This window comes from Lissotriton vulgaris, chromosome 8, assembly GCF_964263255.1.
Source record: "Lissotriton vulgaris chromosome 8, aLisVul1.2, whole genome shotgun sequence".
NCBI classification, from domain to species: Eukaryota; Metazoa; Chordata; class Amphibia; order Caudata; family Salamandridae; genus Lissotriton; species Lissotriton vulgaris.
The window spans coordinates 40,216,104-40,228,184 of NC_141696.1; positions in this window are offsets into that span (position 1 = coordinate 40,216,104).

Here is a 12,081-nt window from a genome sequence, read left to right on the forward strand (position 1 = left end):
TTGTCACACGCCTGAGAGAACTCTCCATAAAGTGCAAGTTTGAGGCCATGTGTGAGGAACTCATACGTGATCAGTTAATTGCCCAGTGTCATAACTGTAAAATTCAGGAAAGGCTATGGGCTGCGAAGAATCCCACACTCAAAGTGGCTATAGAACTTGCTCAGGTTATTGAGGAATCTGAAAAATGGATAAAGGTCATTGAGAATTCTAGACAGAAGAGTATGGAACAAGAAGTTTCAGAGGTCTCTGAAAAAGCGTCTGACCATGATTCGGATTCAGTAGATGAGTCTATTGCAGTAGTGAAAAATAAATTCTAGTCTAATGTAAAGAAACTTCCCTCTACTAACAAATTCTGCACAAGATGTGGCAGCAGCTCTCACACCTCAGAAGCGAGGTTCTGCTTTGCTGCCAATAAAGAATGCTTGAAATGTGGCCGCATTGGACATTTTAAAAAAATGTGCAAAGCCAAGAGCAAACAGAAAGTTGCGGTCGTTGAAGATTATAGCAGTGATGGTTCTCCCAGAAACAGAATGTTAGTTGTTAATGACACAGATATTACAAGTATTGATGACCGTAGACAGAATAGGCCAAAGGCTGATTTCAGGATAGATAGGCGTGACCTTTCACTTATGGTGGATACTGGATCACGTTACACTATCATTCCTCAAGTTCCCTTTCAAGATGCTGTGGGTGATAAACCCTTACTAAAGAGTGACATTTCTCCAAAAGGGTTTCAGGGAGAGACTATTGACATTGTGGGATATATTTTGAGTCTGATATTTTGTTTAAAAATAGGTCCACAATGGGTAAAGTCTACATATCTTTTGATGGTCCTCCCATTTTGGGGTGGGTACATCAATTTGATTTGTCAATCATCATTAATCCTAGAGCACCTGAACAGGTTATGGTGTTAGAAGATGATTCTGTGGAATCCATTTTGAATGACTTTGGTTCTGTGGTTCTGTGTTTAAAAAAGATCTCGGTGAACTGAAGGGGTATTCCCATCTCATTAGGTTGAAAGATAGTTCCATACCCATCCAACAAAAATTGAGGAGGATTCCTTTAGCCATTAGGGGTGATGTTAAGGTTTTATTGGAGGAGATGTTGCAGAATGGGGTCATTGAACCAGTGGAGGGTTCCCATTGGGTCTCTCCGGTTGTGATTTCTAAAAAATCCGATGGTAACTTGAGATTTTGTGTGGACCTCAGGTCATTACTTAAGTGTGTGATTGCGGGTACATTCCCTCTACCTAATATCGGAGAATTGGTATCCACTCTTGATGGTGCAAAGTATTTTTTCTAAACTAGACCTCAAGAGCACTTACCACCAGATCAAATAACATTACTCTTGCAAACATCTCACTGCCTTTATCCCCACTGAGGGGGTTTTCCAGTTTACCAGATTGCCTTTTGGCTTCATTTCGGCCACAAGTGTTTTTCAAAGGATGGTGGATGACATTTTCAAGGGGGTAGACAAGGTAGTCTACTTCCAAGACGATATTTTAGTCTTTAGAAGTTCAGATTTTGAGCATAATCAGATTCTCAGGAAAGTTTTACACAGGATTCATGATGCTGGTCTTACTTTGAGAAAAGAGAAGTGTGTTTTTCTCGTGAAACAAATAGAGTGCTCGGGCCATGAGATCTCTGTCTCTGGAAATAAACCTAAGAAAGATTTGTTGGTGACAATAAAATCAGCTCCGCAATCCACAGATAAGGACCAGCTCAGGTCATTTATGGGACTCATAGAGTATTACTCTAAATTTGTTAAATGTTTTTCGGAGAAGACCATTGCTCTGATGTCCTTGCTTAAGAAGGGATGTAAGTTTGTGTGGGGATCTGAACAGGAGTTAGCTTTTTGCAACATCAAGAATGACATTTGTAGTGCTAGTATTTTGGCATCTTTTGACACGAAACGTGTTCCTATATTGATGGTTGATGCTAGTGCATCTGGGTTAGGTGCTGTTCTCCTTCAAAGACATGCAGGTGGTGAACGTCCCATCGCTTTTGCTTCTAGGACCGTGTCTGTTTCTAAAGTGAATTATAGTGTAATAGAAAAGGAAGCATTGGCTGCTGTCTGGGGCGCACACTATTTTCGCACATATCTTTGGGGAATTAATTTTGTTCTCAAAACAGATCACAGGCCTCATTCAGCCTCGGCGCATTTCCTTGTAGCGCTTTGTCATTGTGTAGCTCCTGCTTATTTTAATACTCCCGTTTTGTCGTTTAGGTTATTTTTGGTTAGTACTATTTTTCCCCTGTTTTTAACATTGCCGGCCACGCTTACCTGCATGCTGTCATCCTTACTTGCACGGTAATTTGGAAAAAGCACCGCATTTCGCGGGTCCCTCGCCATTGTCTCGTTGGCGGCCATATTAGGTGAGGGGTGAGCCACATCGCGGTCTAGTTCTCATTTAGGAGGCTCGCCCAGCATAAATAGCAGGCAAATCTTAGGCGAGCTCTCATTCAGCCTCGGCGCATTTCCTTGCAGCGCTTTGTCATTGTGTAGCTCCTGCTTATTTTAATACTCCCGTTTTGTCGTTTAGGTTATTTTTGGTTAGTACTATTTTTCCCCTGTTTTTAACATTGCCAGCCACGCTTACCTGAATGCTGTCATCCTTACTTGCACGGTAATTTGGAAAAAGCACCGCATTTCGCGGGTCCCTCGCCATTGTTTTGTTGGCGGCCATATTAGGTGAGGGGTGAGCCACATCGCGGTCTAGTCCTCATTTAGGAGGCTCGACCAGCATAAATAGCAGGCAAATCTTAGGCGAGCTCTCATTCAGCCTCGGCGCATTTCCTTGCAGCGCTTTGTCATTGTGTAGCTCCTGCTTATTTTAATACTCCCGTTTTGTCGTTTAGGTTATTTTTGGTTAGTACTATTTTTCCACTGTTTTTAACATTGCCGGCCACGCTTACCTGCATGCTGTCATCCTTACTTGCACGGTAATTTGGAAAAAGCACCGCATTTCGCGGGTCCCTCACCATTGTCTCGTTGGCAGCCATATTAGGTGAGGGGTGAGCCACATCGCGGTCTAGTCCTCATTTAGGAGGCTCGACCAGCATAAATAGCAGGCAAATCTTAGGCGAGCTCTCATTCAGCCTCGGCGCATTTCCTTGCAGCGCTTTGTCATTGTGTAGCTCCTGCTTATTTTAATACTCCCGTTTTGTCGTTTAGGTTATTTTCGGTTAGTACTATTTTTCCCCTGTTTTTAACATTGCCGGCCACGCTTACCTGCATTCTGTCATCCTTACTTGCACGGTGATTTGGAAAAAGCACCGCATTTCGCGGGTCCCTCGCCATTGTCTCATTGGCGGCCATATTAGGTGAGGGGTGAGCCACATCGCGGTCTAGTCCTCATTTAGGAGGCTCGACCAACATAAATAGCAGCCATGCCTACGCGCAGCGTCATCGCGCAGCAGGATCGCTGGACTTCCGCCGGAGTTACGCCTGAGTTCAGCCCGTCTGGCCCGTCCGCGCTGAGGACGTGCTGCAGGGCGGGCTGGACTCGGCTGGCACCCCCCCTTCACTCTATGAGGTACCTAGGCAATACTCTATGTCGGAACTCATGGCTTTTAGACCATCAGAGCAGCGATGCTCTCACCGCTTTTCTCCTGAAGGAATTTTACATTCCCAGCGATGCATGACATGTAAGGTTTCCTTTCGCTGCCCCGCTCCCAGTCCTATTAGATCCCATTTGCGCTCGGGATGCCTTTCTGTTTCGTTGCCTAAAACCGGTTTCCTAATCAATGCGCGATCGCTGATCAAGCATAATGTTGCCTTCCACGAATTTGTGTAAGAAAGACAGCCGGACTGGGTCTTTATTACGGAGACCTGGGCTTCGGATTCCTCCGGTCACGATCTACTCTTGGCCATTCCTGATGGCTATTCTCTCCATAGGCAGGATAGACCACTGCGTAGAGGTGGAGGAATTGCCGTTCTTTTTAAATCTTCTTTTTCTTGCACTGTTAAATCTCTATCAATGCCTGGAGATCGCTTTGAGGCACTCTATTTTTGCATTTTGTGTGCTCCATCTGTCTCTTTCACTGGGATACTCATATACAGGCCACCCGGCCCTAGGGCTAGTTTTTCTTCAGATCTACTCAGAATGCTAGAACCTTATTTTGGAAAATCCTATCTTTCCATCTTGGGTGATTTCAATTTCCATCTTGATGAAATCAACTCAAAGGATACCCTGACATTAATTGAGTCACTCAGAGCCTGTGACCTCGTTCAGTTGGTGAGCAGCCCAACACACAAGGCTGGCCATATTCTTGATGGGGTATTTTCTAGTGATTCTAGGCTATCTACTGGCCCGCCTTTGCCGTTGGTCTGGACAGATCATTTTGCAGTACCGCTTGAATTTGCTCTTCCTGCCCTGTCCTTAGCTAATCATGTTGCTACTTCATTTACTCTTAGGAGAAACTTTAGAAATATTACCGATGACACTATTGCTTCTCATATTCGGATCTCGGAGTATTTCTCCTTGAAGGATGCGGATGAGGCAGCTCAAGAACTTATGGACTCTATTACCAATGCTGTGGAAAAGCTTGCCCCCGCCTCCCTTCGATATGTAGCTCGGCAGAAACCCACTGCACCCTGGTTCTCTGAACATCTGAGACTTTTAAGGCAGGGGTGTAGGAGCAGCGAGAGAAGCTGGAGGAAATCCTGGGATCCGAAAGATCGAGAGGTTCATAAGTCCGCTTTACGGGACTACAAACAGAGAGTTGTAGTGGAAAAGCAGGAGTACTTTTCCAATCTTACAGGTTCCCTAACCTCATCCAGGGAACTTTTTAAAATTGCTGATTCACTATGCTCTCTCCAACTCCCTGATCCTGTAGTTAGCTCTCAGGATCTTTGTAATAGCATCTCCGACTTCTTTCACAGCAAAATCTCGGACATTCACATCGCTTTAGAAGCCCAATGCCACTCCTTGGATAAGGATATTCCTTCTGCCATAGCCAGTCTGGACACGTTGGGTGAAGGCCCTTCCAAACTATTCATGCAATTTCCCTTATTGTCTTTGGAAGGACTGAACCTCCTACTCGATAGGACTAAATCTTCCTCCCCAATGGATCCTTTCCCGCTAAAAATACTGAAGGAGTGCAGAAACAGCATTCTTCCGCCCATGTTGGAAGTCATGAATAGGGCTATTGTCCAGGGTTCCTTTCCACCAGTGTGGAAGAAGGCTATTGTGAAGCCTCTCCTTAAGAAACCGTCTTTGGATCCTGGCCTTCTTAAAAACTTCAGGCCAATCTCTCTGCTCCCGGCCCCTGCAAAAATATTGGAGGCACACCTCAACTCTCACCTCTCCACTTTTCTTGAGACCAGTGAGTATCTTGATAACACACAGCACGGATTCAGAAAGTACCACAGTACCGAATCCGCACTCACTGTTGTAGTAGACAACATCCGACGCAAAGTGGATAGTGGCCAAACTACAGTACTGGTCCTATTAGATCTCACAGCCGCGTTCGATACCCTGTCTCCCGCCATTTTAACATCTCGGCTTAGGGAGGCAGGGGTTACTGGGCCGGCCTTGAATCTTCTTAACTCCTTTCTCCTTGGTAGAGAACAGAGAGTAAAGCTTGGAAATTTCCTCTCCCCTGCCAAGTCATTGCAATGTGGGGTGCCACAGGGGTCGGCCCTTAGTCCGACCCTGTTTAACATCTATGTGGCCCCCCTTGCTAGACTAGTAAGATCGCAGGAGATGGAGGTAGTGTCATACGCCAACGACACCCAGATCATGGTGTCACTGGCTCATTCCTCTGTCCATACATCCGCCATTAGCTTTAGGTCATGCATGCAGCATGTGGCAGATTGGATGATCATCAATTCCCTAAAGCTAAACGGCGACAAGACAGAGGTCTTGGTCTTTGGGAAAGACCAAGATGTTTGGTCGAGCGAGTGGTGGCCTTCATCTCTTGGCACCTGCCCCACTCCCTCCCAATCAGCCAGAAATCTCGGCGTGGTCTTTGACACCTCACTCTCTATGACGTTCCAAGTAAATAGGACCGTGGCCACATGCTGGGGTGTTATCAGGATTCTAAATAGGATCCGTAACTATCTTTCTCTCCAGGCTCGTAAGCAGATTGCAGTCGCTCTTGTTGGCTCCAGGCTCGATTATTGCAACTCCCTGTATGTGAAGTCCAACAAGGGCCTTATCCATCGACTGCAAATCGTGCAGAATGCTGCAGCGCGTTTTGTTCTGGCCCTTCCCTTGGCATCTTCAGCCACGACTGCTAGGAGAGATCTTCATTGGCTCCCTGTTCAGCATAGAGTCTTTTTTAAGATTCTATGTCTTACATACAGAGCTCTTGCGGCTGGCACGGACGATGCACTTGGGTCTCTGCTTACCCGCTATATCCCAACCAGATCTCTTCGATCTGCTGGGTTATTTCAACTGGTAGTGCCCCGTACAAGGCTAGCCAGATGGGGAGCGAGAGCTTTTTCTGTCGCCGCTCCTAAGCTCTGGAACTCTCTTCCAATTGAGGTCAAAACCCTACCCTCAATTGATCTGTTCAAAAAGGCCCTTAAGACGTGGTACTTTACCAAAGCCTACCAATGAGAGAATGCTGGTTTGATTTGCGAGCTGTATTATTTAAATTAGGCGCCTTGACGCCCATTGGGCAAAGTTTGTGCATGACAAAACTCATTTAATTTCATTTCAGGCCTCTGATTCGAATTTTAGCTCCTGGTGGTGCTGTCAGAGGATCGCCTAGGTTGGCAAGGTTAGCAGCTAAATTACAGGATTTCCATTTTGACATACAGCATGTGCAGGGTTGGAGGAATCTTCAGGCTGATTGTTTTTCAAGATTATGATGTGTGGCGGATCAGGGAGGCTTGAAAGAGGATTTGTTGGATGAGAGCGTTGCATGGGTCCATGATGTGGTTTCAATTGGTGAGGGGTCATTTTCACAAGAGCAATGGATTACAGCTATGAAAAAGGACTGTGTCTTGAAAGAGGTTATACACATGGTCAAACATGGTCCGAAGAGGGAAAGTGTTTGCAAGTTCCTGTTCGTCCTTATGTTAAAGTCTTAGATGAATTGTCTACTTGGGGCGATGACATATTGATGCGAAATGATAAATTCATTCCTTCTTGTGAACTTAGAGGTAAGCTCATTTCTGTTGCTCATGAGGGACACCTTGGTCAGACCATGACTCAACAAAGACTTAAAGCCAATTTCTGGTGGCCTGGGGTGGATGCCCAGGTTTCTATGTGGGTTGTGCGGTGTGTTACCTGCAGAGATGGTGAAAAAAGGTTAAAAGTTGCAGTAGGTTCGACCATGGGTAAAATCTCTTCATCCAAAGTATCGTGGAATACTATTTGTCTGGACTTTATTGGGCCAATGACAGAACTCAATGTGAGTCTTCGTTTTGCAATTGTTTGCGTTATGTTTACAGTAAATGGGTTGTTGTTGAATTTGTTAAGGATGTCACCACAGAGACCACAGTTACATTTCTGAAGCCTCTTTTTCAAGGTCAAGGTTTTCCAAATACCATTGTCACTGACAATGGGACACAATTGACTTCGCATAATATGCGGGCTTTTATGTCTCATTGTGTTGTGTCTCACCATAGAACCTCTCTATATAATCCACAAGGCAATGACCTTTGTGAGAGGATTAATAGATTGGTTAAGGGCACCATACAACTTGCTTTATCTGAAAAGGGCAATGTTTTAGAACGTGTGCAAGAAATGCTTTGTACTTATCGAACTACAGTTCATGGGGGCATGTCTAAGACTCCGTTTGAGCTCATGCGGGGCTGGGTCCTGGGGACAAAACTAGTTCCCTCTTGGATTAAAGATTTGTTTTTCAAGACTCACTTTGAGTAGACACAATCTACGAGGGTGAGGGTGAACAAATATATTTCAAGAGGGGACTTGGTGAAGGTTAAACCGGGAGCTGTTTTTAAGGGTTTGACAAAATTTAGGGGCCCTTTACTGGTCAAGGATGTGTTTCCCCATTATGTTGTACTTACCAATGGGGAAAATGGAATTTGAGGAAGGTTGCTTTGTATCAGAAGAATGGTTCTTTGTCCTCTCGTATTGGCCAAAATGGTTCCATTTCAGATTTTCATGAAGACAGGGGTAGTGGTTATATGTTAACTCCTACTGAAGAAGAATGCATTTAATTTTATTCTCCTTCTGACAGGGTTTGTGATGGTGGTGGTGATGTCTCGGATTCTGGTTTTCCTAGGCTTCGAAGCACCATCATTGATTCTTCTTCCTCCCAGGTTCCTCTCTCCATTCCCAGTCCTAAGATTCCAAGGTATCATAAACCACCTGTTTATTTAAATGATTATATTTGCAACTAATGTTTTTCTTATATTTTGTAAAGAAGGGAGATGTAAACTTATTGTGTTACTTTCCTGATGTTTTCTCTATGATTTTATCTCCTCTCTATGGTCTGCCTGTATTATAGAATTGTTATGCCTGATTGTGGGACTAATGTTCTCTTGAGCGAGTTGGAGAACTGGTCTGCAGGCGTTGAGTCCATGTTCTGCTATGCTCTTCACTAAACCTCTTAAACTATAACTGCTGGTTTGGAGACTCTACTTACTACAGTATCCAAACCCCGCAAAAATGGGTTCAAAGATACGGTTCCTTTAGGAATAAGGTCATCCACTGGTTCAGGTCTACCGGGCACTGCTATTCAATCATAAGAGATGACATCAAGCATGTCGAAAGATTATCTTACCCAGGGAAGTCAGCGCACATGCTTAAAGTTAGTTTTCACAAGGCCATGGTCGATGTTTTAATGTCTATTGACTCCAAGACTATTTCCACTGCCAATACCTCCATCTATATTAGATACAGACCACCGTAAAGGCTAGATTTAAAGTATTGCAGCTCAGGCTTGGTAGGAGAGCCCTTAACTGATATAGATGACACAGGAAGGCAAGGGTGACTTCGGATAGGAAGCTTGTTGCCCCCAAATTAAACTATTTGGCCCTCTGGCTCCAATGTGATTGCAAATCAGCCTGAAGCCCCTCCCCATCTGGGGTTGGCCATACATACTGAGGGCTATTACATACCATCTCCCTTGGTTTTAAGGTGGGAAGGACCTGTTACCCCCCTGCAACTGAGGAAGGAGGGGAATTACCGACCTTAGTATGGATCACAGTGGTGTTAAAGCATGCCATTGACACCTAACGGTCTTGGTTTGGAACTTGGCAGAGATTTCAAAACTGCTGGCGGATCCCGATTGGTGTTCCTTCGTAAACGTTCATAATGCGATACTATTTCAAGAAACCTGGAGTCTGTACACCCAGCATAGAAGTGGGTTCTCTGAATATGGCCTAAATGCATTAGGAAAAAGATGGGTAGACCATCAGGCGGTCTAGCAATTTGAGTTAAAACTGTCCTAGGATCAAAAGTGAAGCTGATTCATTTAGATTCTGTAGACATCCTGTCACTAGACCTGGTGGTATATACTGGTCGGAAAGTTAGGATCTTTAATGTCTATAATAGAGTTGTCCAGGGCTACAAGGAAATTAAAACAATTCAAATTCTGGATGATTTTTTGTCTGAAGCCCAAGAAAATGTTCCAGTGGTTGTGGCTGGTGATTTTAACTACAACTTTGTACCCCTCGCCCTTACCCTACTAGAATTGACCCAGGAGTGGGACCACACATGGCAAATCCCAAAGTTAAACCTAACCCCAGTCAGATGGACTAAGAGAGGAGGACAGGTGTTGGCCCTCACACTGCAACATGACATAAGAGCACCCAATGGGAGAACGAAATCCGACCCAAATGGCGAACCAACTTTTAATAGACCTGGCCCACCAGTAGAATTGACTATTGTTTGAATGAATACAAACTCTGACCTCTAGTGTATGATATGGTAGTGGTCAAAAGAACAGATAGCGACCACAATGTTCTTTCCCTCACCCTACAGATCCTGTACCTGATATATAGGGCAGGCCTGACTTCGGTGTCCTATCAATCTCAAAGAACCATCAGATGGGGTTGGGTGGGGAAACACCCAGGGGTTCTGGATATAGCCAAAGGCAAAGTTTGTATGGTGATGGAAGAGATGGCCGATCATACCAAAGAAGAAGTAGCCACGTACTTGAGCACTCATCATGAACTTCTCTATAATGAGATCAGGGATCTGTTGGCCAAATTAGGCAAGGGGCAGAAACAGGCCGAGGATAAGACACAGCTTTGGCAAAATTCTCAGGTAAAACCAAAGGTGATTAGCCAGAAACCGTCCCAGGATGCTTGTTTCCGCTCCAGGGAAGACAGGGAAGACATGGCTTGGCAGTTCGGGCTGGACTGTTCCCAGGAGGCACAGGGTCATACTGATTTGCATATGGCCATGTCTGAACTGGGGTGGCGGAAGGAGCTAAAGAATGATGATGGATTAAACCCAGATCAGTTGACTGGGGGTGTGTTTGCCATGTTCAACACTCCGCCCATCATCCCCTTTGGTGTTGCCTTGTACAACCAGGACTTTAGAACAGCAAAGGGGGATTTGGTGCGAGCAGCAACGTCTAACATCCGCACAGATATGGTGGCATGCAGAGCAAGATACAAGCAATAAATAATGACAGCAAAGAAGAAGTGGGAGGACTTCCTTTGGTCCTCACTCCAAAGAACACTGACATGCAAGGACTCTTGGATTCTTTGGAAAAATGCAGCCTATTGGCTTAAGGGTAGTAAACCAGTATTGGAGTTTACAGTACAACCAGATGAGTGGGTGTCCCACTTTGGGAACCTCTATGCGCCAAGCAATGGAGAGGCTGAAGTTTCTGCTGAAAGTTGAGGGGAAGACCCAATTGGTGTGACAGAAGCCCTGTTTTTTTCTATTGAAGAAACCCAATCCGCTATTCGCTTGTGTGTTCCAGCTCGAGCTCCAGGCCCGATAGAATCCCCAATGATTTGTATCGAGAGGATCTATCTGTCTGAGACCCCAATATTAATAAGATATCCGATGCTATTGCTTCAGGTATGAGCATTGATCATTCCCCCATCGTGGAAGGCAGCAGAAATAATTCCCATACATAAGACAGAGCTACCACAGCTAGTTACGGACCGATAACTCTTACTGATTGTTTGTAGGTAGAACTTTTTGGCAAACAGCTATTGGTTAGGATCCAGGACTTTATCCTTGAGTCCCACATCTTGAGTGACTATAAGGCAGGCTTCCATGTTAACATCAACATTAACTGGACCAGGTTTCCCGCTTTTTGTATATTTACTGGAAGGATCAAAGGTGGAAAGTTATGTTTCGCCTTTGTTGATTTATAGTCCGCGTTTGACATAGTACCCCGAGCTAGTCTCTGAAGGGTATTGAAAGAGATGGGCCTATCATGCAACCTTTAGAAATTTTAATTTGACTACACCTGTCAAATACAGCTCAAGCAAGGTGGGGGCAAACTACCAAACAACAGAGAAAATCTCAATCCAACGTGGAGTGAGACAGGGATGTGTGCTAGCGCCTACCCTTTTTTCCTTTTTTATTAATGGGGTGGTTGAATTTTTAGACAGGGATGGGTGTGATGCCCCCAAAATAGGCAGGAGAAGAGTGCCTGTACTCCTCTTTGTAGATGATATCCTACTAATCTCTAAATCCCCGGAAGGCCTCCAGCAGCCTCTGACTGATTTTACACTGTTTTGTGAGGAGAAGAGTCTTGTCTCAAATGAGGCCAAAACTAAATACATGATTTTCTCAAGAGGGCTCACTAAACAATCTAATAGATGCCTGTATGTAGGTAGCAGCACTTTAGAGCAAGTCGCTGCATTTTACTACATGGGTATTCGCCTGTCTTCCCATATAGAGAAAGCAAAACTGTCACTAACCCAACACACTGCCCATATTAGCAAAATTCATAAAGCTACTGTGTCTAGGAAAGTGGGCCCAGCACTAGAAATTTATAACATCAAGGTTCTTGGGGGGCCCTCTATTGGGCTGAACTTTGGGGTTGTGGTAATATTAACTGTCTTACCATCATTTAAAATCGCTTCCTCAGATCTCTATTAAATCTACCTCTCAGCACCCCTCTGACCCCATAGTATCTGGATTTCACCCAAAGAAGGGTGGACCGTATATGGTCAGTTGAAGAACTAGAC